This window comes from Lolium rigidum, chromosome 1 (assembly GCF_022539505.1).
Source record: "Lolium rigidum isolate FL_2022 chromosome 1, APGP_CSIRO_Lrig_0.1, whole genome shotgun sequence".
Lineage (NCBI taxonomy): Eukaryota > Viridiplantae > Streptophyta > Magnoliopsida > Poales > Poaceae > Lolium > Lolium rigidum.
The window spans coordinates 170,779,340-170,806,645 of record NC_061508.1 but is presented as its reverse complement, the minus strand read 5'-3'; the positions used below and the strand labels follow the sequence as shown (position 1 = coordinate 170,806,645).

The 27,306-nt window shown below is 39.9% G+C and overlaps 1 long non-coding RNA gene across 1 annotated transcript; it reads left to right on the top strand.

Annotated features, from left to right (window-relative positions):
* The first annotated feature begins 4,313 nt into the window (after positions 1 to 4,313).
* LOC124682744 lies at positions 4,314 to 8,340 on the top strand. The gene is made up of 3 exons (XR_006996404.1): positions 4,314 to 7,865; positions 7,968 to 8,058; positions 8,140 to 8,340. It is a non-coding gene; the product is annotated as an uncharacterized LOC124682744 (long non-coding RNA).
* The last annotated feature ends 18,966 nt before the right edge of the window (positions 8,341 to 27,306 follow it).

Below are 27,306 nucleotides of genomic sequence, written 5' to 3'. Positions count from 1 at the left end.
TGTGTTGGGGACACAAGAGACTTCTTGCTTTGTGGTTGCGGGGTTGCATGAGAGGGATATCTTTGACCTCTTCCTCCCTGGGTTCGATAAACCTTGGGTGATCCACTTAAGGGAAACTTGCTGCTGTTCTACAAACCTCTGCTCTTGGAGGCCCAACACTGTCTACAAGAATAGAAGCACCCGTAGACATCACATATCAAGCTATGTTTTCATGTGATTCGCGAGTATGTCGAAGATGGTGACATAAAGATTTGCAAAGTACACACAAATCTGAATGTGGCGGATCCTTTGACTAAAGCTCTCCCTAGAGCAAAACATGACCTACACCAGAACGCCATGGGTGTTAGGTACATTACCATGTAATCTAGATTATTGACTCTAGTGCAAGTGGGAGACTGTTGGAGATATTCCCAAGAGGAAATAATAAAGGGGTTATTATTATATATTTGTGTTTATGATAAATGTTTGCACCCCATGCTAAAATTGTATTAACCGAAAACATTAATACTTGTGTGTTATGTAAACATAAAAGAGTCCCTAGTAAGCCTCTTGTTAAACTAGCTTGTTGATTAATAGATGATCATGGTTTCCTGATCATGAACATTGGATGTTGTTAATAACAAGGTTATGTCATTAGGAGAATGATATAATGGACACACACCCATAATAAGCGTAGCATAAGATCAAGTCATTAAGTTCGCCTTGCTATAAGCTTTCGATACAGAGTAACCTAATCCTTCGACCATGAGATCATGTAAATCACTTACACCGGATGGGTACTTTGATTACATCAAACGCCACTTTGTAAATGGGTGGCTATAAAGATGGGATTAAGTATTCGGAAAGTGTGAGTTGAGGTATATGTATCAAGAGTGGGATCTGTCCATCCTGATGACAGATTGATATGCTCTGGGCCCTCTCGGTGGAATGTCATCTAATTAGCTTGCAAGCATGTGATAAGGTCACAAGGGATGACATACCACGGTACGAGTAAAGAGTAATTGCCGGTAACGAGGTTGAACTAGGTATAGAGATACCAATGATAAACCTCGGATAAGTAAAGTATCGCGTGACAAAGGGAATCGGTATCGTATGTTATTGGTTCATTCGATCACTAAGTTATCGTTGAATATGTGGGAGCCATTATGGATCTCCAGGTCCCGCTACTGGTTATTGATCGGAGAGAAGTCTCGATCATGTCCGCATAGTTCACGAACCGTAGGGTGACACACTTAAGGTTTGATGTCGTATAGTAGATATGGAATATGAGTTGGAGACCGAATATTTTTTCGGAGTCTCGGATGGGATCCAGGACATCACTAGAAGGTCCGGAATGGTCCGGAATCGTGTACATCAACCACGAGATCTGATCTCGTTAAGGCTTTGTATCTTCGAGGGTTAGTCTCTCTTCTTTCTAGTTGCTCCGATCTCATAGATTGAATCTTGGATTTTCCATAGATTGGATCTTGGATTTATTCGTCTTTGTGGTAGATTTTTTTTGTTTTCCATGCAACGAACCCTACATTGTCATCATCCTCAACTTCATGAAGTGTAAGAAATATTTGATGTATTATGGGGTTAAGGCTAACAAACCTAGCCTCTAACATTTGAACCAAATAAGTTGCACCAGTTTCATAATTAGGAGCAAGTTCTACTAAGGATCTATCATCAATATCTTTACACTTACTAACATGATTAAATAATTCTTCAATGTTATCTCTCCCAATTATAGAACCACTACCTATTGACAGGTCTTTCAGAACGTACTTAGGGATCAACATAATGAGCTAAAAATAAAGCAACAAAATAACAACTATAAAAGAAACTATTTTTTGTGTTTTTGATATATAGAAGCAAACAAGAAAAACTAAAAATAAACTAAGCAAAACAATAACAAAGTAAAGAGATTGGAGATGAGAGACTCCCCTTGCAGAAATCCTCTTTCTCCCTGACAACGGCGCCAGAAAATAGCTTTGATGAGTGCAGAGCACACCGTTGGGGAACCCCAAGAGGAAGGTATGATGAGCACACTAGCAAGTTTTCCCTTAGCAAGAAACCAAGGTTTAATCGACCAGTACGAGAAAGAAATCATTTCTGAAGGTGTTGCTAGCTGACTTTTGGCAGGGCGCACTACCGGCGTCAGCAACAACGTGAAACCTGCACACAACACAACCAAAATACTTTGCCCAACTTATAGTGAGGTTGTCAATCTCACCGATTTTGCTGATAGCAAAGGACTAGCCATATAGTGTGGAAAGAGATGTTTGTTTGCGGTGAAATAAAGAGAACAATGATTGCAGTAAGTAAACAGAACATGCGTTTGCAGTAGATGATTTTATCAGTGTAAAATAAAGGACCGGGGTCCACAATTCACTAGAGATGTCTCTCCATAAAGATAAATAACATGCTGGGTGAACAAATTATAGCTGGGCAATTGACAGAATAAAGCCCATACATGACAAGATGATTACTATGAGATTCATTTGGACATTACAACATAATACATAGACCGTAATCCAACTGCGTCTATGACTAATAATCCACCTTCCGGTTAGCGTCCGCACCCCTTTCAGTATTAAGTTGCAAGCAACAGATTATCGCATTAAGCAAAGTGTGTAAAGTAAACAATAGAATTATCTTTAGACAAAGCATTGTTGTTTTCTCCCTAATAGCAATAACACATCTACAACCTTAGAAGTTATTGTCACTCTCCCAGATTACTAGAGGCATGAACCCACTATCGAACATAACTACTCCCTCTTGGAGTCACAAGCACATACTTGGCCAGAGCATCTACTAGCAACGGAGAGCATGCAAGATCACAAATAACATATGACAAGTATATAATCAATATCAACCATAGTATTCAATATTCATTGGATCCCAGCAAACAGAGCATGCATCATTACATAAAAATGATCTTGATCATGATAGGCAGCTCACAAGATCTAAACATGAAGCATAAATTGGAGAAGACAACCATCTAGCTACTGCTATGGACCCGTAGTCCATAGATGAACTACTCACGCATCACTTCGGAGGCGGGCATAGCGATGTAGAGGCCTCCGATGATGATCTCCCTCTCCGGCAGGGTGCCGGGAAGAGCTTCAGAACCCTCCCGAGCTAGGGTCAGCGATGACGGCCGCGACAAAACTTTTCGTGGATGGAGGCTCGGGTATTTAGGTTTTTTCGATCAGATGAATAAATAGGCGGAAGGGCGAGGTCGGTGGGTGCCCGAGGGGCCCACACCACCCCTAGGCGCGGCCAGGGGCTGGGCCGCGCCTCGGCCAGGTGTGGCTGCCTCCTGGCACCTTTTCGTCTCTCCTCTGGACTCTGTCTTCATTAAAATAAAATAGGAACTTCGGCTTTTGTTTCGTCCAATTCTGAGAATATTTCGTGTACACCTTTTTTGAAATACAAAACAACAAAAAACAGGGAACTGTCACTGTGGCATCTTGTCAATAGGTTAGTTCCGGAAAATGCATAAAAGTGCAACGAAGTGTAAACAAAACATATAGAAATTGGTGTAAAACAAGCATGGATCATCAAAAATTATAGATACGTTTGCAACGTATCATTGATCAAGTCTCATTATTACTATGATAAGGATAGAAACAATGATTCAATAGAAACAATAAAGGAAATTTTATGGTACCTCATAATGGATTGGAATTGTTCCAACCATTAATATTTGGTACTTTGGTTTTGGAGGAGGAATTGGTATTTCAAATCTTCCAATTTGTAAAAACTTTGGCTCAATAACATTGACACTTTTCTTCGGTAGCTCAATAAAATTCTTCTTTGGAAAATGTATAGTGTGCTCTTTTCCTTTTACATGAAAGGTAACCTTGCTTCAGTGCAATTTATAACAATCCCTGCAGTATTTAGAAAAAGTCTACCAATAATAATAGATAAATTATCATCTTCAAGCATTTCTAATATCACAAAATCCATAGAAATTTGCACATTAGCAATCATATTAGAAACATCTTCACATATACTAATAGGAATAGTAGTGGATTTATCAACCATTTGAAGTGAAAGTTTAGTGGGAACTAACTTATTACTACAACAAGTAATCCTGTCGCGATCGCTGTCTTTCCAGCGTTTTGCCGGTGCTTGCATGCACGGTGGGCCAGCTTAGGTTTTTTTTTTGGTGGCGTCCGTTCCGGATTTGGCCGGTTTCACTTGTGGCGAGCCAGAGCTGGGCCCCTGGCCTCATTGTACTGCGGTGGAATTGCTAGCTTTTGCGTTCTGTAGGTTTGACCGATTGCATCTCAAAAAAAAAAGGTTTGACCGATTGGGGAATTTCCCACTGCATCTTCTCCGCTTTGGTTCTACCGCCCCATTCCGCACCCCCGACCTCCCCCATCATCCACAAAACGAATCTGCCATGGAGAGGGCCGACCTTGGGCGAGCGGGCTTGCGCCGTCGGCCAAGCACGAGCTCACCGACGCGATTCCGAGGGAGAGGTGGTGGAGGCACGCAGAGGCAGTAGGGAGTGGCGGCGTCGCGGATCTACCGCGTGAAGGGGACAGGGCGCTTCTAGCGCACAGGCAGGCCTGCTCGGCAGCGACCATGGCGACGCGCAGCGACCATGGCGACGCGCAGGCGCATGAGCGAGCGACGACCAATGGAGGCAACTGATTGCTGCGGCTATGGGGGCCAGACATCATCGCGGATAGCAATCGTGTGGTGTCTTGGCGCGACGGGTGTAATAGTATGTGTTCATTTTTTTTTTGTAGTATTATGGATGGTGAATCTTGCCTCTGATTCTCTGTTTGAGCAATACGTGCAAGCCATTGCTTGGTGGCAAAATATTCAGTGTTGATCATGCATGTTCCATTGGATTTTGAGTGGTATTCAGTTTCGAAGTATACAGTGTTGAACTTCCATGTTACATTGGATTTTAACTGGGATCAGTTTCATTTTTCTTTCGTTTGATGGAAGCAAGACGGGCAAATAACTAGGATGGATATTAATGTCAATCATTTTCCTAATATTACTGGCTTTTATTTGCACTGTTGTAATTGCTCTCGGTACATCTTAGTTAGAGAACTGTAAAAGAGGATTTGTGTTTATAATATTTTAGCCTATTATGACACCACCATGTGTAATGCATGAGCATGACTAAACGAGTACATACTAAGAATGAATTAGAATCTCTAAGAATGAAAACGAGTACAGACTAAGAATGAATTAGAATGTTAGAAAATTTGAGAATATCAATTTCCTAAGAATAAAAACGAGCACAGACTAAGAATGAATTAGAATGTTAGGAAGTTGAGATTCTAATTCATTCTTAGCCAATCTAGAAGCACTCATGTGTTCATATTAGGTGAGAAGAAGCCATATTTGTTCTCTCAAACTTATAGAAATGCAGTCTAAATATTGTTTGTGAAACATAATGTTAGTTTGTATGCAATGATTTTGGTCTTCTTGAAGGGAGTCCTCTGTGTCTGACGGCTCCGCCATATCCTCACATACCGTCATGGACCTCCCACAGATCCGAATCATAGTGGGCAACACTGACTGTCAGCGGACCACATCAGCCACCTCTGTTCTGCAACAACGCCACCTATTGCCGCTGGTAACCCACCCCTCCACTAGATTTGTGAATTATTGGGTCATTTTCAGGTTATATATTTATGTTAAAATTTCTGGAGTGCTGGTATTATTTAATTTTCTGCAAGGAAGCTTACACACTCTGTTTGGGAGCCCACTGTAATAATGGCATGTATGCAAAATCAATGTCTCAATCTAATATATGGTGTTGGTTTTCTTAGCAAGACAATAATAGTATAGGTTTGAAGGTTGTACCTTTAACTTTCAAAATGAAAACAATTCTAGCAATCTAGCATAAGTATTGGAATATCTGATTATGCTTTGATATCTATGATACATAGAATATCCACATATGTGACATCTGTAGTTTTTGTTACTCCATACTAGACCGGTTAGTGATTACTGGGTTTTGCATCTACGCGTTGCGGCCTCTCCTTTTTGCTCTCTTTGCCCCGACTCTAGCGCCTGGTCGGGTATTTCCTTGCATTGTGTTACTCTTCATCTTCCATTGGTGGAGGGCTGAGAGATTAGTCGCCATGTCTTCCTAATGCTCCACGGTGAGCGAGTCTTAGAAAACATCTCTATGGTTGATATCTCCCTCATTTCTCAGATTTTCTGGTTCCTTTATAGCTTGGTCATCTTCTTTACTCCCAGAAATTTGCATGAGTTGTTTAGAGAAGATAGTTACAATGATTCCGCAGTTCTTACATATATTAATGTGCAGTGTGTCGCTATCTGACATTTACTCCAGCAGCAGCAAGTTACAATTGGGAAACGATTCCAGAGAGATAATTAAATATGTATGTACTGCTTCTATAGTCTATTCTCTGAAAAATCGTGTTTCCTAGATACAGAAATATGTTGCCTTGAGGTTAGGAACAAACTTTTGGGTAATGTTGCACAATTTGTTAGAGTGTTGCACGAATTTCATATTTAATAATTATATATTCTTGAGGCATAGAGCTAGCAAAGAAAATCTGAATATGGTTGCTGAATATACCTAGCTGCAATTACAGAAATACCAAGAGGTTAAGACCAAGTTTAGTACTTCCTCCGACCCATATACTAAATCTGAGACAAGTAACATGGGATGGAGGGAATATTTGTTTTGTCATAATTTCTTTGAGGCACTAATCTAGAAACATTGTGATGTTATCAGTTGTGAGGGAGATATTTTTGGGAGCAATACAATGATACCTAATTAGGCAGTATGGATGAGGCATGATTTTGTCTTCTGTTTCTGTACGTAGGTGCATGCTTGATTTTGTCATATGATTGCGGATTTCTTCGAACATGGTTCAGTTTTGAGCCTTTGATGCAGTTCAGTTCTCCTAATTGACATAACTGCACTGCATTTATTTATGCCCTCTGAGGTAATAAAAAAACAATATCTATTAATTCAGGCTAGGTCTACAGGTTTGCTAGATGATCTCATGAGATGAGATGCATGACCATGTGGTCAAATGCTAAAATTGATAACAACGACGTCCTAACAGCGCTTGAAGGTTACCTTATACGTTTTTTTCTCTTGAGCCAACAAAAAGGTGTGTCATCTCATTTGTAGTTTGTTGAGCTCAAAATTGTTACTAGAATTATTTTTATTGGAAATTAACCAATTTTGTTAGTCTATTTGTATTTACTGTTTAACAATCTTATTTTTCTTAGCCAGTAGATTGATCCTGACTTTGTTGCTTCCTGACATATGTCGTTTCAGTTTTGCACTTGGTATGGATATTCAGGTTTAGCCATCTAATATTTAAATAAATTACACACATGTGTGAATCATGCAATTAAGATGAAGTCATGCCTTTGTACAACTAAGATTGACCCTTTCTAAAGGAATGGAAAGCACAATGCCTATGTTCCAAAGGATTGTAGCAAAAACAAAAGTTGAATTTAGGTTTTGTTCAGATATAGTGTGCTAGGATGGTATGTCATTTATGGTTCAAAATTAAGCTTACCGTTTCTTCCCGGTGAACATATCCTTACATGTGAATTCAACAATTCTGCCATAGAAATCACAGTGTTGCTATTCTTTATCTCAAACAAATAACTTTGTCTGCTCTGAGAAAGAAGTCAGTTTTTGTACTTCCTAATGATCTTAATGTGATGTTCTAAATTTATTTAAGATTGGTGTTCTATTATTTGGATAAGAAAATTTGGAGCGTATCAAAGCCACATCTTGGGTATGGTATAGTTCACTTGATTTACCTTTGTCAGTGGCCTGCAACAGGAGTCTGCTTCTACTGGACGTAAAACGGGGATGTGTACATTAAGTGTTTTGTTGGTTACGGGATCATGTATGCCACCACCCACTTGTGTATTTCTTGTGACTATCTGATATTGTACGTGCTTTCTCTGATCACATGCACTCATGTATTATACCTGTTTCATTTCTGCAGACCTTTAAGCGAGTTTCTGAAAAATCTGGTCATGAAGTGATGCAATATTAACAGGCATTGCATTGATGCTTGGGATGGAGAAACCTAAAAGGTAGAATAACTTATCTTGCTACCTGGAAGTTATTTGTGGTCATTGTCATATCATCATAGCTGACATATTCAGATAACGTAGGTCTCAGGCAGAGGCTATTGCATCCAATGTAATCAACAGAAGGGGATTATCTAAGATTTTTTTAACATGTTGACATTCAAACGTGGCAGATCATTGCAATATTCAGTTGATTCTTGTGTTATGTCTTGCTTTGGCAGATAACAAATTAAAAAGAAAGAAAATCCATATTATTACGGTTGTTTGCTTACAAGACATCATATGCTGATGTGCCCCATATTGTTATCTCCACATGTGTGGTTGTGCATGGTGTACTTTGTGGGAACTATAATAACTTCATGTGATAGTCTTATTATTATGTCTAATGGCATCTTTTGTACATGTTGATTTTTTCTGACGAATTTACCTTTGTGATGTATTATTATACAATAGATATTTTTAGGTAAATACTAAATAGATATTTTTTTCGTGACAACGCCATGCAGGCGGCGAGGCGAAGCTCGCGTGTCTATCTAGTTCAAATTAAGCTTCTTATAAAGAAAGAATGACATGACACATACCCCTTCTCCTAAATCACATAAAGCATACTTCACATAGGTATTCTTAATAGTGCAAGGAATAGTAGGAATACCTGGATCCCTACACTTTTCTGGTAACTTTCCCTTAAAAGAATAACCAGCAAGCATAGCAGTAATAGCTTCATTGGGTATTTTCCTCTTATTGTTAACACTGTCTTTCATATATTTTGAATATAGAGAAATTTTAATAGCATTAACAAGAGGAATTTGCAAATATGAACTCTATCAATTCAATAAACTTCTCAAATCTTTCATCATCTAGAGTTTTAGTTGCCTCTTGGGGATATGGTATAGTTCTATGAACCCATGGATTCCTTTCTTTACCTTTTGGTTGAGGTGGAGCCTTATTCTTCTTACTTTTATCCTTGGAGGATTGAGGATCTTCATTTATTGTAGGCTCGAGTTCTTTATCAGCAACATCTTCAGGTGGTTCTTCATGTGGTTGAGACATTTCCACATCTTCTTCATTATTCTCATCTTCAGTTTCAGCATCAAAATAGATATCATTATCTTGATCTTCACAGTCCTCTCTCTTTATTTTCATTGGGGGATTCTCCTGCAAAAGATTTCTTCTTGCGAGTTTATTGTTCTTTTCTCTTTGGATGTCCTTCAGGATAATCGGGATCCTGAGTACTTGAACCTCTTCTTGTATTAACTCCACAAACCCGTCTTTTTTCATCAAGAAGCTTCTCATATAATCTATGTTGAAGAGAAATCATTTGCTCCACTTGATTATGCATCATATGATAATGTCTGACAGTCATTTTAAGAGAATCTACACAAGAGCTCAGATTTTTATGAATAATTTCTATATTGCGAGAATTTTCCATTATATCTCTTCTAATACCATAGTCAAACTTCCTCTATCATAAGTAGAATCACTAACAAAAGAAACTTTAGTAGGAGATGATACCTCTTTATTACCTTTACCAGAATTTATAGCATGCACTTGAATAGGAAAACATGGTTCATCGATAGAAAATTTATGACCCTCTTCAAAGAGTTTCTTCAAATCAGAAGTTTTAATGTCATTCTCTTTGAGAGACTTTGAAGCTTCTTTCATGTCTTCATTAGATAATTTATGCATACCTTACGTAATATCTTCTTCAATATGCCAATCATCGTAGTTTTGCCTGATGGTATCCAATAATTTCTTAGCTTCTTCCACAGTCATGTCCCTGAAAAAATTACATGCAATGCTGTCTAGATAAGATCTAGATCCTTCAGTTAGCCCATTATAAAATATATCAAGTAATTGGTTATCCTTTAAACCGAGGGCTGGACACTTCCTCTCGAGGGCACTAAATCTTCCCCAAGCTTGAGGAATGCCTTCTTCTTTACCTTGAGCGAAGTGAATAATTTCTTCAACCATAACATGTATTTTACTAGCAGGGAAATATTTATTACAAAAAATAGATGCGTGCTTCCTTACTAATAATAGACGTAGGTGCTAAAGAATTATACCAAGCTTTTGCTTCTCCTCCCAAAGAGAAAGGAAACAATTTCAAGAAATAATAGCACTTTTGAATCTTAGTAGTACCAAACACATTTGCTAGCTCAGAGAGATTTATTAAATGTTTCCAAGGAAGTTCATCCTCTCTACCATTAAACTTAATAGCTTCAGTTCTCTCTATTTTCTCAGGCTCAACATTAAATTCATAGTCTTTACCTTTAATGTATATCGCTTCAGTTTTTCTAGCATCAGGAAATAAATCTTCTAAGCAAGAACTCAAACTAGCTTCAAATTTATCCAGATCATCTAGCTCAGTATTCATAAACTTCAGTAAAGATACCATCTTCTTTATCATTTGATATTTTAGGACTTAGATATTTATCATTTTCATTATAAAGTTCATCATCTTCAAATTCAGATTCCATATGTTCATCAGACATAGACTTACATAAATTAGGCGCACCCTCTTTATCCTTGTCAACATCCAACAAATCTTTTTTTATTACTAGTTTACATAATAGATAATGGTGAACTAGTTTGAACAATAGCTTTATTTTTAGTAGCAGGAGTAGTAGCAGCTTGAGGTGAAAAATGTGGTCTAGAAGGCAAATCCATACCTTTCCTTGTAGTGGAGGGCCTAAGATCCTTCTTAGCAGGTTCCTTATTCTTTCCCATCGTGAGCAACAAATAAGTGCAGCAAGTAAATGATAACAAGTTGTCTTACCAATAAAGCTAGATTCCCCGCAACGGCACCCGAAAATATCTTGATACCCACAAGTATAGGGGATCGCTGAAACCTTCGATGAGAAGTATTACCCAAATTTATAGTTCGACTCAAGGGGAACACAAGAATACCAATAAGACTTCAGCAATTGAGATGGCACTCTCAACCACACTTGTATTTCAATAGACTCACAAAGCAAGTGGTGATTTTATAGCAGTTGATTCAAAAAGTAAAAGAAAATAGTAAATAAAAGCAGCAGATTTCCAGTTTTCATCGAAAGTAGTTGTATGGAACTTGCAGTGGCTAAAAGCGTAGGCATGGGGCAACAATGGGGTAATATATGGATGTTATTGATCATATAATGTAGTCCAACTCACATAGCACTCATCTCTAATTCAGTTGTGTGTAGGTGTGTGATCCAAATATAGTCATGCGTACTAACTAAGAGAATTTGCATAACACATCTTTTGTCCTGCTTGCCCATTTTACCAGGGACAACCTGGAACTACAAGCAATTAAGGTCTACCCTTTTGAATGGACCGAACAAAGTATTAACATTCATGAACACACATAATCCTCGAACCATCACACATTCCCCTTGTTTTTCCCTATGTGTCACCTTAGGGATTCACAGGTTCAACATAATAACAAGTAATACACCTTGCAAATAGATACCAACCTCATATATATGATAAAGCAATATAGGTTCAGTACTGAAATCATATCACTCGGGTCTAGGGATGGCAATGGGTACCCATTACCCGCGTACCCGTCGGGTAAAATCCCAATAGTAGTACAGGTATGGGACAAACTGTTACCCATGGATTTGTAAATAGGAAAATACTAGCAAAAGAGCCCGTGCGTTGCACCGGGGGAACATACTCATACACTCCTACAAATCATCCATGTTGACACTTCATCTCTTTGTCACCATCATCGATGGTGGTTAAGTTTTCTCCTATTCATGACAAACATAATTAATTCTAAGTAGATCAAATTACAAGCCTCTTCGCTTTACCGAATTGTAATAGCATATACTTGTAATGATGGATGTGCATTTTATTACGATAGGAATCCAAACAAATTTACAGCTAATAGGTTCCAAAATCTACTATTAAAAACATCTGTACGAGTGAAATTTTGCCCGACAATCTAGAGAGCTCCAGCATAGCATGGGTAGCAAATATGTGTCTCTCTATATGTCCACTTATATAGTTCTCTAAACAAATCATTTTTGGTTTGTAGTAGTGTGGTGGAAACTCTCTAGATTTCACTCTCTCTACAGGTTAATTTTATAAACAAATGTCATGTAATAATTTAAGAAAATGAATATCTGCTGCATGTGTCCATAATTTGTTGTGTTTACCCACTCATCGTCTATACATGCTCTGAACAGAAAAAACAATAAGCCAGCTTCAAAGACCTGCACGTGCACGGTCGTAATGACTAATGAGATTTCTAGACATCAAAAAGAATAACTCTTCATGCAAACAGTGACATAAATTTATAGCAAATAATTTCATTGCCATTCTATAGCAAATAATTTCGTTGCCTTGCATCATTATCAGTCAAGAATAGAGCTCTCTCTAGTTTTTATAGATAGTCACCTTAATCAACATACGAATAATAAATGGCAAGAGAACATTAATTTTGCATCTCATCTGAAATCCCTTGATTCAACAAAACAGGCCTGGAGCGTTAACATGTTCTCTTCAATCAAACACCGAAAGTGCATTGTCCAATGTGAAGAAACAGAGATTGCAGTGCTGCACTTGCACCGAAATGGGAGCAGGCAGGAGTGGAACTTGGCAGAGAATTAACGGCCTGGCTCATATGCTTCCTTTCACCCGCCGGTGTTACACACTCCAACAACTCACGGTGGGATCGATCGAGTCCAACTGCGGTGCGCGTCGTCAGCAGCACACCCCACGCTAGTGGGCAGGGCACACGCCATTATCTCTCGTCTCCGGCCTGGTCCTCAACCTTCTGCCGAGCTTGCCACGCAACCGAAAGTCAATCCCTTCTTGGTGATATTCCGGTGATTTGCAACAGATACAGAGAAAGAAGAGACTACGGATCGACTGCGGGAGGGTACAAGGGAAGGGCGGTTCCGTTCGATCGGCCGGAGTAGCAGGGCGGCGGCGCCGGTGGCTGGAGATCGAGGGGGTGGCGGCGGCCAGCGAAGTAGAGGTCCGGCGGGAAGCGTGACCGGACGGCCGGATCTCGGTCGAAATTTGTTGGAGGTCGTGGCCGCGAGCGCGACTGGCCGTGGAAGCGCGGAGCAGGCAGGGATCTAGCTAGCAGGGCGTCGCGCGGGGAAGGAGCTAGCTGGGGGTGGGCTTGAGCGAGGGGACGGCTGCCTTGGTGGGGATCGAGTTATGCATCGAAACGTTTTTCATTTAAGCGGTGGCACTGCTGTAATTTGGATAACAAATAAGGATAAAAACAGACGGACCAACAAGAAACTCTTTTATTTTTATTATTAGGTATAGAATTATACCCATGTACCCATCTAAAATTAACAAGTGGGCCATTGCAATATTCTAAACTACATTTTCCCTAATCATGCCTTCATGTTGCTAAGCTGAACCTCACGATTTCCGGTCTCACAATCGTTGGTAGCTTAGTTGGTAACAAGGGGGCCATTGTAATATTCTAAACTACTTAATTTATGATCGCTTCACCTTCTGTCATATTTTTGATCAATTTGATGTTGTAAGCGCGAGTATTTTTACCCGCGGGTACCCATTTACCCTATCGGGTGACGGGTATGAGTACGGGTGACGGGTAAGATTAAAGGTGACGGGTGCGGGTATGGGATGGCTCTACCCGTACCCATACCCTGCGGGTGCCATCCCTACTCGGGTCCTAGTAACAAGAATTAAACATAGCAAAGGTGTACCAACACTCATACATGAACTAAATGATGCCCCGCGCCTTGCTGCAGAAAATAAGCGAAAAAATAAATGACAGGTTTTTAAGCAACAAATGTATGGTTTACAGAACTAAAATAACAAAAAAATGTTTTTGTTGAAATAAAAATATCAAGTCTTTCTAACATATTCAGTAAACCAGACATGATACAAAGAAAAACAGGACTACCTTGGTGATCCTAGACATGATAGTAAGGAAAATATGAACAAATTGCCAATATATGACCAGTCAGATATAATTTTCATTTGTTTTGTACGGCTCCTACTTGGTACTCGAATGGCCAAAGTAACTCTGCAAGACTGCAATGATGTATAAACCCCATAATAATTGATAAAATAATTAAATTAGTCTCCAAAAAAAAGTGCATCTATTCTCCATAGTAGACAATCCATAAGCTAATATGAAAATGCAAAGAATTAAGCAAGAAAATGTATATTTTATGGAGCAAAAAATCAAATATTGCACGTGAATGTAGGAAGCAACAAAAAATCTTCCCTATTTTATTATGCCACACCTGCTTCTAAAATACACCACACTTCTAAACGCTGGTAGAGGCCTGAAAAGGCCACCAAATAGAAGGGAAATCAATGAAGGAAACACACCCCGCTCGTTGCTGCGGGATTTTGCTGTGGTTTCGGAGCACACATGCTTTTCTTTCAAAATGGAGGATCATCTAGCAGGAAAGAAAAGAAAAACTCAAACCAGTAATGTGATAAGAAAAATATTTATTTGTTAGCACCTATTGTTTGATAAAACAACAAATACTATGATTGGAAAAGAATTATACATGCATAAGGAACAGAGGAAAGCAACTACAAGCCCTAAAAGTAACTGCGGGAGAAAAGAGCGCAACTACAAGCCCTAAAAGTAACTGCGGGAGAAAAGAGCGACACAACGGGCCCTAAAGTAACTACGGGAGAAAAGAGCGACACAACGCGAGTAGAGGTGCGCGAATGGTCACCATTTCCCGAATTTGATACTGATATGTAATATATTTTCGGACATACATGTAGTCATGCATGAGTATAATTAGGTCACCATTTCCCGGATTTGACACTGATATGTAATATATTTTTGGACATACATGTAGTCATGCATGAGTATAATTATTATGTTTTCTACCAATGAAAACCCACAAGTATATATACATTTCTCAGTTAAAGTAAATGTTCGATGTAGACACATGTAGTAATAAAAAAAATTGACATCAGCAACATTACATAGGTAACCAAAGGCGCCGAAGATACTGAAGCATATATAATCTTTGTAGCACTGCTGGCTGAGCTCTGCATGTAGCGAAAATTGCAGCGTTATTAGGAAGGCACCAACTGGTAGCCAGTGTGGCGAGTACGCTAATTCACAGACGTTGTTTCAAGCCTACTAAACAGCAGCGTACCTTTGATAATTAATCGTGGTGGAAAGGAACTTCGGGGTTTTCCAACGCAAGGAAACGTCAGTCCATGCCATTGCCGCATGGATCAAAGAAGAGGCCAGAGAGTGGGCGTTCGCGAGCGCCAAGGCTTTGCGCAAGCTCTTGTTCAAGCCACCTTGAATTTGCTCTCTGTTGTAACCCTTTTCAGTTATATCGTTCACTTTTGTGTCGTTTCCGGACGCAATTTCGTTCTGGGCGCGTTACCTGTAAAGAATCCCCTCTGCTATAATCAATAAAACGCCAACAATACTTTTCAAAAAATTGTTCTGAGATGTTACCTACTTTGGAGTGCTGCACGGATATGTTAAGTGAAAACTGCACTTTGGACTAAGATGATTTTTGTAGTAGTAGTGATATACTCTTGCTTGAAGTAAAGAGGATTTAGATAGGGGGAAATATGAATGAACCTTAGATGTTGATTGGATTGAACAGGCGACGGAAAGGGCTCCAGATTCGTCCTGTGCAAGACGCGTGATGAGGAGGGACAACCCGGGCCTGCAAATTTGTCATGTCAAGCGCATTATCTTTCGGAGCAAAAGTTGTTGGATTAAAAACCTAATGACATGGTTGGGCAGAGAGATAGGTCATAGAAAAGGTTAAGAGGAGAAGGGGATGCCACAACAGGGGGCGGCTGAGATTTCTGACGAGGCGCTGCCTCCCAGCTTTGATTGAAAACTACGGCGAAGATAACAGGAACATAGCAGATCTACATGTTCGAGGCAAGGCAACAACAACTAATATAGTGATTTCCATCCGTTACCTGTGGAGGAGGTGAAGAGCAAGAAGCAAATTCGATTATTTGCATGCAGCCATTGTAACTGCGATTGATTCATGCATGCAGTTACATCTTAATTAAGAGGAAGAGACTAAGAGTAGCGATTGGTACGACGCTTCATATTATTTTTGTGAGCGCCTACCCACCAAAACTAATTCCAAATAAGATGATGTGGAAAAATATGTGACATGTAAGCTTGATGAGGTGATTTGGTTTGCTTAGGTGGCAGGCTATGATTGCTTAGAGATGTTTGATGAGGTGGATAGGCTGCATGTGAAGAGAAATGGGATCACCTATTAAGAATAGAAAGATATCTTCAAGATGAACACCTCAAATCTCGATACATATGGATGATTACATGATCAATCTCATCCAAAACCCATCCACCACCGCTTAAGCCTACAGGGAACTACTCACCCATGATGATGGAGAGCGATTCCATAATGGTTGGTGATGATGTCGGTGGCGTTGATGATGAAGAAGCCCTCGAAATCCCTCTCTCCGGGGTGGAGAGCAGGATCAATCTGACCCCCGAAACGAAGATCGTGGTCTCGACGGCGCTCTGTTTCGCGAAACGTCGTGTCCTTCCAGGGGTAAGTTTTTTTTGGGTATCTAAGGCACCACGCGAAGGGGGGAGGCAACACAACGACCGAGGGCCAAACAGACCTAGGTGGCGCGCCCAAAGAAGGTGGGCGTGCCACCTGGCCTCGTTTGGGCCTCGTGGCCCCCCTCTCGTGAACCAACGCTCCAAGTCATTCATTTTCATGAAAAACTTCCCTGGTCTTTGATACGTCTCCGACGTATCGATAATTTCTTATGTTCCATGCCATATTATTGATGATACCTACATGTTTTATGCACACTTTATGTCATATTCGTGCATTTTCTGGAACTAACCTATTAACAAGATGCCGAAGAGCCGATTCTTGTTTTACTGCTGTTTTTGGTTTCGAAATCCTAGTAACGAAATATTCTCGGAATTGGACGAAATCAAGACCCGGGGTCCTATTTTGCCACGAACCTTCCGGAAGACCGAAAGGGATACGAAGTGGGGCGACGAGGCGCCGCCACCATAGGGCCGCGCGGCCGGAGGGGGCCCGCGCCGCCCTATGGTGTGGGCCCCTCGTCGGCCCTCCGACTCGCCCTTCCGCCTACTTAAAGCCTCCGTCGCGAAACCCCGATGCGAAAAACCACGATACGGAAAACCTTCCCGAGACGCCGCCGCCGCCAATCCCATCTCGGGGGATTACGGAGATCTCCTCCGGCACCCTGCCGGAGAGGGGATTCATCTCCCGGAGGACTCTACACCGCCATGGTCGCCTCCGGAGTGATGAGTGAGTAGTTCACCCCTGGACTATGGGTCCATAGCAGTAGCTAGATGGTTGTCTTCTCCTCATTGTGCTTCATTGTTGGATCTTGTGAGCTGCCTAACATGATCAAGATCATCTATCCGTAATACTCTATGTTGTGTTTGTCGGGATCCGATGGATAGAGAATACCATGTTATGTTAATTATCAAGTTATTACATATGTGTTGTTTATGATCTTGCATGCTCTCCGTTATTAGTAGAGGCTCTGGCCAAGTTTTTGCTCTTAACTCCAAGAGGGAGTATTTATGCTCGATAGTGGGTTCATGCCTGCATTGACACCTGGGACGAGTGACGAAAGTTCTAAGGTTGTGTTGTGTTGTTGCCACTAGGGATAAAACATTGGCGCTATGTCCGAGGATGTAGTTGTCGATTACATTACGCACCATACTTAATGCAATTGTCTCGTTGTTAGCAACTTAATACTTGGAGGGGTTCGGACGATAACCTGAAGGTGGACTTTTTAGGCATAGATGCAGTTGGATGGCGGTCTATGTACTTTTTCGTAATGCCCAATTAAATCTCACTGTACTTATCATGACATGTATGTGCATTGTTATGCCCTCTCTATTTGTCAATTGCCCGATCGTAATTTGTTCACCCAACATGCTTTTATCTTATGGGAGAGACACCTCTAGTGAACTGTGGACCCCGGTCCATTCTTTAATACTGAAATACAAATCTGCTGCAATACTTGTTTTTACTGTTTTCTTGCAAACAATCATCTTCCACACAATACGGTTAATCCTTTGTTGCAGCAAGCCGGTGAGATTGACAACCTCACTGTTTCGTTGGGGCAAAGTACTTTGGTTGTGTTGTGCAGGTTCCACGTTGGCGCCGGAATCTCCGGTGTTGCGCCGCACTACATCCCGCCGCCATCAACCTTCAACGTGCTTCTTGGCTCCTCCTGGTTCGATAAACCTTGGTTTCTTTCCGAGGGAAAACTTGCTGCTGTGCGCATCATACCTTCCTCTTGGGGTTCCCAACGAACGTGTGAGTTACACGCCATCAAGCTCTTTTTCCGGCGCCGTTGCCGGGAGATCAAGACACGCTGCAAGGGGAGTCTCCACTTCTCAATCTCTTTACTTTGTTTTTGTCTTGCTTTATTTTATTTACTACTTTGTTTGCTGCACTTATATCAAAACACAAAAAAATTAGTTGCTAGTTTTACTTTATTTACTGTCTTGTTTGCTATATCAAAAACACAAAAAAAATAGTTTACTTGCATTTACTTTATCTAGTTTGTTTTATTTACTACTATTAAAATGGCCACCCCTGAAAATACTAGTTGTGTGACTTCACTAGCACAAATAATAATGATTTCTTATGCACACCTATTGCTCCACCTGCTACTACAGCAGAATTCTTTGAAATTAAACCTGCTTTACTAAATCTTGTTATGAGAGAGCAATTTTCTGGTGTTAGTTCTGATGATGCTGCTGCCCATCTCAATAATTTTGTTGAATTGTGTGAAATGCAAAAGTATAAAGATGTAGATGGTGACATTATAAAATTAAAATTGTTTCCTTTCTCATTAAGAGGAAGAGCTAAAGATTGGTTGCTATCTCTGCCTAAGAATAGTATTGATTCATGGACTAAATGCAAGGATGCTTTTATTGGTAGATATTATCCCCCTGCTAAAATTATATCTTTGGGGAGTAGCATAATGAATTTTAAACAATTGGATAATGAACATGTTGCTCAAGCTTGGGAAAGAATGAAATCTTTGGTTAAAAATTGCCCAACCCATGGACTGACTACTTGGATGATCATCCAAACCTTCTATGCAAGACTAAATTTTTCTTCGCGGAATTTATTGGATTCAGCTGCTGGAGGTACCTTTATGTCCATCACTCTTGGTGAAGCAACAAAGCTCCTTGATAATATGATGGTTAATTACTCTGAATGGCACACGGAAAGAGCTCCACAAGGTAAGAAGGTAAATTCGTTGAAGAATCCTCTTCCTTGAATGATAAGGTTGATGCTATTATGTCTATGCTTGCGAATGATAGGACTAATGTTGATCCTAATAATGTTCCGTTAGCTTCATTGGTTGCCCAAGAAGAACATGTTGATGTAAACTTCATTAAAAATAATAATTTCAACAACAATGCTTATCGGAACAATTCTAGTAATAACTATAGGCCATATCCTTATAATAATGGTAACGGTTATGCTAATTCTTATGGGAATTCTTACAACAATAATAGGAATACACCCCTGGACTTGAAGCTATGCTTAAAGAATTTATTAGTACACAAACTGCCTTTAACAAATCTGTTGAGGAAAAGCTCAATAAAATTGATATTCTTGCTTCTAAGGTTGATAGTCTTGCCTCCGATGTTGATCTTTTGAAATCGAAAGTTATGCCTAATAGGGATATTGAAAATAAAATTGTTACTACAGCAAATGCCATCCAAGTTAGAATTAATGAGAATATAAGATTAATGGTTGAACTGCGTGCTAGGTGGGATAGAGAAGAAAATGAAAAACTAGCTAAAGAGGAAAATGTAGCTAAAGTTTGGACTATTACCACCACTAGCAATGTTAATGATTCATATGTTGCTGCACCCCTACTATCAATGGTAAAATAATTGGTGTTGGCAATGTTTCTACTCCTAGTGCAAAGCGCACAAAATTACCTGAAACTGCTAAAACTGCTGAAACTGCCTGTGATAAAACTGCTGAAATTTTTTCCAACCTTGGGGATGATAATCCCATTGCTTTAAATTGTAATGATTTAGATTTTGATGATTGCCACATCTCTGAAGTTATAAAGTTCTTGCAAAAACTTGCTAAGAGTCCCAATGCTAGCGCTGTAAACTTGGCTTTCGCAAAACATATTACAAATGCTCTCATAAAAGCTAGAGAAGAGAAACTAAAACTTGAAACTTCTATTCCTAGAAAGCTAGAGGATGGTTGGGAGCCCATCATTAAAATGAGAGTCAAAGATTTTGATTGTAATGCTTTATGTGATCTTGGTGCAAGTATTTACGTTATGCCTAAGAAAGTCTATGATATGCTTGACTTGCCACCATTGAAAAACTGTTATCTGGATGTTAATCTCGCTGATAATGCTAAAAAGAAACCTTTGGGGAAAGTTGATAATGTTCATATTATGGTTAACAATAACCTTGTCCCCGTTGATTTTGTTGTCTTGGATATTGAATGCAATGCATCTTGCCCCATTATATTGGGAAGACCTTTTCTTCGAACCGTTGGTGCTACTATTGATATGAAGGAAGGTAATATTAAATATCAATTTCCTCTCAAGAAAGGTATGGAACACTTCCCTAGAAAGAGAATGAAGTTACCTTATGATTCTATTATTAGAACAAATTATGATGTTGATGCTTCGTCTCTTGATGTTACTTGATTTACACTTTTCGCGCCTAGTCGAAAGGCGTTAAAGAAAAGCGCTTATGGGAGACAACCCATGTTTTTACTACAGTATTTTTGTTTTATATTATAGTCTTGGAAGTTGTTTACTACTGTAGCAACCTCTTCTTATCTTAGTTTTGAGTTTTGTTGTGCCAAGTAAAGTCTTTGATAGTAAAGTAAGTACTAGATTTGGATTACTGCGCAGTTCCAGATTTCTTTGTCTGTCACGAATCTGGGTCTACCTCCTCGTAGGTAGCTCAGAAAATTAAGCCAATTTACGTGCATGATCCTCAGATATGTACGCAACGTTCATTCAATTTGGGAATTTTCATTTGAGCAAGTCTGGTGCCCTAATAAAATCCATCTTTACGGACTGTTCTGTTTTGACAGATTCTGCCTTTTTATTTCACATTGCCTCTTTTGCTATGTTGGATGAATTTCTTTGATCCATTAATGTCCAGTAGCTTTATGCAGTGTCCAGAAGTGTTAAGAATGATTGTGTCACCTCTGAACATGTTAATTTTTATTGTGCACTAACCCTCTAATGAGTTGTTTCGAGTTTGGTGTGGAGGAAGTTTTCAAGGATCAAGAGAGGAGTATGATGCAATATGATCAAGGAGAGTGAAAGCTCTAAGCTTGGGGATGCCCCGGTGGTTCACCCCTGCATATTCTAAGAAGACTCAAGCGTCTAATCTTGGGGATGCCCAAGGCATCCCCTTCTTCATCGACAACATTATCAAGTTCCTCCCCTGAAACTATATTTTTATTCCGTCACATCTTATGCACTTTGCTTGGAGCGTCGGTTTGTTTTTGTTTTTTGTTTTGTTTGAATAAAATGGATCCTAGCATTCACTTTATGGGAGAGAGACACGCTCCGCTGTAGCATATGTACAAGTATGTCCTTAGGCTCTACTCATAGTATTCATGGCGAAGTTTCTTCTTCGTTAAATTGTTATATGGTTGGAATTGGAAAATGCTACATGTAGTAATTCTTAAATGTCTTGGATAATTTGATACTTGGCAATTATTGTGCTCATGTTTAAGGTCTTGCATCATATACTTTGCACCCTGATGCGTGTAGTTGACACGTCCGTTGGGAACCCCAAGAGGAAGGTGTGATGCGCACAGCGGCAAGTTTCCCTCAGTAAGAAACCAAGGTTTAATCGAACCAGTAGGAGTCACAGAAGCACGTTGAAGGTTGATGGCGGCGGGATGTAGTGCGGCGCAACACCAGAGATTCCGGCGCCAACGTGGAACCTGCACAACACAACCAAAGTACTTTGCCCCAACGAAACAGTGAGGTTGTTGATACGTCTCCAACGTATCGATAATTTCTTGTGTTCCATGCCACATTATTGATGTTATCTACATGTTTTATGCACACTTTATGTCATATTCGTGCATTTTCTGGAACTAACCTATTAACAAGATGCCGAAGTGCCGATTCGTTGTTTTCTACTGTTTTTGGTTTCAGAAATCCTAGTAAAGAAATATTCTCGGAATTGGACGAAATAAAAGCCCGGAGGCCTATTTTCTCACGAAGCTTCCGGAAGTCCGAAGGAGAGACGAAGAGGGGCCACGGGGCGCCAAACCCTAGGGCGGCGCGGCCCCCCTTGGCCGCGCCGGCCTGTGGTGTGGGCCCCCGTGCCGCCTCTTGACCTGCCCTTCCGCCTACAAATAGCCTCCGTGACGAAACCCCCGCATGCGAGAGCCACGATACGGAAAACATTAGCGAGACGCCGTCGCCGCCGATCCCATCTCGGGGGATCCCGGAGATCGCCTCCGGCACCCTGCCGGAGAGGGGAATCATCTCCCGGAGGACTCTACACCGCCATGGTCGCCTCCGGAGTGATGAGTGAGTAGTCTACCCCTGGACTATGGGTCCATAGCAGTAGCTAGATGGTTGTCTTCTCCCCATTGTGCTATCATTGTCGGATCTTGTGAGCTGCCTATCATGATCAAGATCATCTATATGTAATTCTATATGTTGCGTTTGTTGGGATCCGATGAATAGAGAATACTTGTTATGTTGATTATCAAAGTTATGCTTATGTGTTGTTTATGATCTTGCATGCTCTCCGTTATTAGTAGATGCTCCGGCCAAGTAGATGCTTTTAACTCCAAGAGGGAGTACTTATGCTCGATAGTGGGTTCATGCCTGCATTGACACCTGGGACGAGTGACAGAAAGTTCTAAGGTTGTGTTGTGCTTGTTGCCACTAGGGATAAAACATTGATGCTATGTCTAAGGATGTAGTTGTTGATTACATTACGCACCATACTTAATGCAATTGTCTCGTTGTTTGCAACTTAATACTTGGAGGGGTTCGGATGATAACTCTGAAGGTGGACTTTTTAGGCATAGATGCGGTTGGATGGCGGTCTATGTACTTTGTCGTAATGCCCAATTAAATCTCACTATACTCATCATGATATGTATGTGCATTGTCATGCTCTCTTTATTTGTCAATTGCCCAACTGTAATTTGTTCACCCAACATGTCTGTTCGTCTTATGGGAGAGACACCTCTAGTGAACTGTGGACCCCGGTCCAATTCTCTTTACTTGAAATACAATCTACTCGCAATACTTGTTTTCTTGTTTTCTCTCGCAAACAATCATCTTCCACACAATACGGTTAATCCTTTGTTACAGCAAGCCGGTGAGATTGACAACCTCACCTGTTTCGTTGGGGCAAAGTAGTTTGGTTGTGTTGTGCAGGTTCCACGTTGGCGCCGGAATCTCCGGTGTTGCGCCGCACTACATCCCGCCGCCATCAACCTTCAACGTGCTTCTTGGCTCCTCCTGGTTCGATAAACCTTGGTTTCTTTCCGAGGGAAAACTTGCTGCTGTGCGCATCATACCTTCCTCTTGGGGTTGCCCAACGAACGTGTGAAATACACGCCATCAAGCTCTTTTACGGCGCCGTTGCCGGGAGATCAAGACACGCTGCGAGGGGAGTCTCCACTTCTCAATCTCTTTACTTTGTTTTTGTCTTGCTTTATTTTATTTACTACTTTGTTTGCTGCACTAAATCAAAATACAAAAAAATTAGTTGCTAGTTTTACTTTATTTGCTATCTTGTTTGCTATATCGAAAACACAAAAAAATTAGTTTACTTGCATTTACTTTATCTAGTTTGCTTTATTTACTATTGCTAAAATGGCCAACGCTGAAAATACTAAGTTGTGTGACTTCACAACCACAAATAATAATGATTTCTTATGCACACCTATTGCTCCACCTGCTACTACAGCAGAATTCTTTGAAATTAAACCTGCTTTACTCGAATCTTGTCATGAACCATCAATTTTCCGGTGTTAGTTCCGATGATGCTTGCTGCCCATCTCAATAATTTTGTTGAACTATGTGAAATGCAAAAATATAAAGATGTAGATGGTGATATTATTAAACTAAAATTGTTCCCTTTCTCATTAAGAGGAAGAGCTAAAGATTGGTTGCTATCTCTGCCTAAGAATAGTATTGATTCATGGACTAAATGCAAGGATGCTTTTATTGGTAGATATTATCCCCCTGCTAAAATTATATCTTTGAGGAGTAGCATAATGAATTTTAAACAATTAGATACTGAACATGTTGCTCAAGCTTGGGAAAGAATGAAATCTCTGGTTAAAAATTGCCCAACCCATGGATCGACTACTTGGATGATCATCCAAACCTTCTATGCAGGACTAAATTTTTCTTCGCGGAATTTATTGGATTCAGCTGCTGGAGGTACCTTTATGTCCATCACATTGGGGGCGGCTACAAAACTTCTTGATGATATGATGATAAATTACTCTGAATGGCACACGGAAAGAGCTCCACAAGGTAAGAAGGTAAATTCTGTCGAAGAATCCTCCTCCTTGAGTGATAAGGTTGATGCTATTATGTCTATGCTTGTGAATGATAGGACTAATGTTGATCCTAATAATGTTCCGTTAGCTTCATTGGTTGCACAAGAAGAACATGTTGATGTAAACTTCATTAAAAATAATAATTTCAACAACAATGCTTATCGGAACAATTCTAGTAACAACTATAGGCCATATCCTTATAATAATGGTAACGGTTATGCTAATTCTTATGGGAATTCTTACAACAATAATAGGAATTCACCCCCTGGACTTGAAGCCATGCTTAAAGAATTTATTAGTACACAAACTGCCTTTAACAAATCTGTTGAGGAAAAGCTCAATAAAATTGATATTCTTGTTTCTAGAGTTGATAGTCTTGCCTTTGATGTTGATCTTTTGAAATCGAAAGTTATGCCTAATAGGGACATTGAAAATAAAATTGTTACTACAGCAAATGCCATTCAAGTTAGAATTAATGAGAATATAAGATTAATGGCTGAACTGCGTGCTAGGTGGGATAGAGAAGAAAATGAAAAACTAGCTAAAGAGAAAAATATAGCTAAAGTTTGGACTATTACCACCACTAGTAATGATAATGCTACACATGTTGCTGCACCTCCTACTCATACTAATAAAAGAATTGGTGTTAGCAATGTTTCCACTTCTAATGCAAAGCGCGAAAAACGGCCTGAAACTGCTAAAACTGCTGAAACTGCCTGCGATAAAGCTGCTGAAATTTTTTCCAACATTGGGGATGATGATCCCATTGCTTTAGATTATAATGGTTTGAATTTTGATGATTGCCACATCTCTGAAGTTATAAAGTTCTTGCAAAAACTTGCTAAAAGTCCTAATGCTAGTGCTATAAATTTGGCTTTCACGCATCATATTACAAATGCTCTCATAAAAGCTAGAGAAGAGAAACTAGAGCGCGAAGCCTCTATTCCTAAAAAGCTAGAAGATGGTTGGGAGCCCATCATTAAGATGAAGGTTAAAGATTTTGATTGTAATGCTTTATGTGATCTTGGTGCAAGTATTTCTGTTATGCCGAAGAAAATTTATAATATGCTTGACTTGCCACCGCTGAAAAATTGTTATTTGGATGTTAATCTTGCTGATCATTCTACAAAGAAACCTTTGGGTAAAGTTGATAATGTTCGCATTACCGTTAACAATAATCTTGTTCCCGTTGATTTTGTTGTCTTGGATATTGAATGCAATGCATCTTGTCCAATTATATTGGGAAGACCTTTTCTTCGAACTGTTGGTGCTATTATTGATATGAGGGAAGGTAATATAAAATATCAATTTCCTCTCAAGAAAGGTATGGAACACTTCCCTAGAAAGAGAATGAAGGTACCTTATGATTCTATCATTAGAACAAATTATGATGTTGATGCTTCATCTCTCGATGTTACTTGATACACACTTTCGCGCCTAGCTGAAAGGCGTTAAAGAAAAGCGCTTATGGGAGACAACCCATGTTTTTACCTACAGTACTTTGTTTTTATTTTGTGTCTTGGAAGTTGTTTACTACTGTAGCAACCTCTCCTTATCTTAGTTTTGAGTTTTGTTGTGCCAAGTTAAGCCGTTGATAGAAAAGTAAGTACTAGATTTGGATTACTGCGCAGTTCCAGATTTCTTTGCTGTCACGAATCTGAGCCCACTGCCCTGCAGGAAGCTCAGAAAATTATGCCAATTTACGTGCATGATCCTCAGATATGTACGCAACTTTCATTCAATTTGAGCATTTTCATTTGAGCAAGTCTGGTGCCATTTTAAAATTCGTCAATACGAACTGTTCTGTTTTGACAGATTCTGCCTTTTATTTCGCATTGCCTCTTTCGCTATGTTGGATGAATTTCTTTGATCCACTAATGTCCAGTAGCATTATGCAATGTCCAGAAGTGTTAAGAATGATTGTGTCACCTCTGAATATGTCAATTTATATTGTGCACTAACCCTCTAATGAGTTGTTTCGAGTTTGGTGTGGAGGAAGTTTTCAAGGATCAAGAGAGGAGTATGATGCAACATGATCAAGGAGAGTGAAAGCTCTAAGCTTGGGGATGCACCCGGTGGTTCACCCCTGCATATATCAAGAAGACTCAAGCGTCTAAGCTTGGGGATGCCCAAGGCATCCCCTTCTTCATCAACAAATTATCAGGTTCCTCCCCTGAAACTACATTTTTATTCGGCCACATCTTATGTGCTTTTTCTTGGAGCGTCGTTTTGTTTTTGTTTTTGTTTTGTTTGAATAAAATGGATCCTAGCATTCACTTTATGGGAGAGATACACACTCCGCTGTAGCTTATGGACAAATATGTCCTTGGTTTCTACTCATAGTATTCATGGCGAAGTTTCTCCTTCGTTAAATTGTTATATGGTTGGAATTGGAAAATGATACATGTAGTAATTGCTATAAATGTTTTGGGTAATGTGATACTTGGCAATTGTTGTGCTCATGTTTAAGCTCTTGCATCATATGCTTTGCACCCATTAATGAAGAAATACATAGAGCATGCTAAAATTTGGTTTGCATATTTGGTTTCTCTAAGGTCTAGATAATTTCTAGTTTTGAGTTTGAACAACAAGGAAGACGGTATAGAGTATTATAATGCTTTCAATATGTCTTTTATGTGAGTTTTGCTGTACTAGTTCATCCTTGTGTTTGCCTCAAACAACCTTGCTAGCCTAAACCTTGTATCGAGAGGGAATACTTCTCATGCATCCA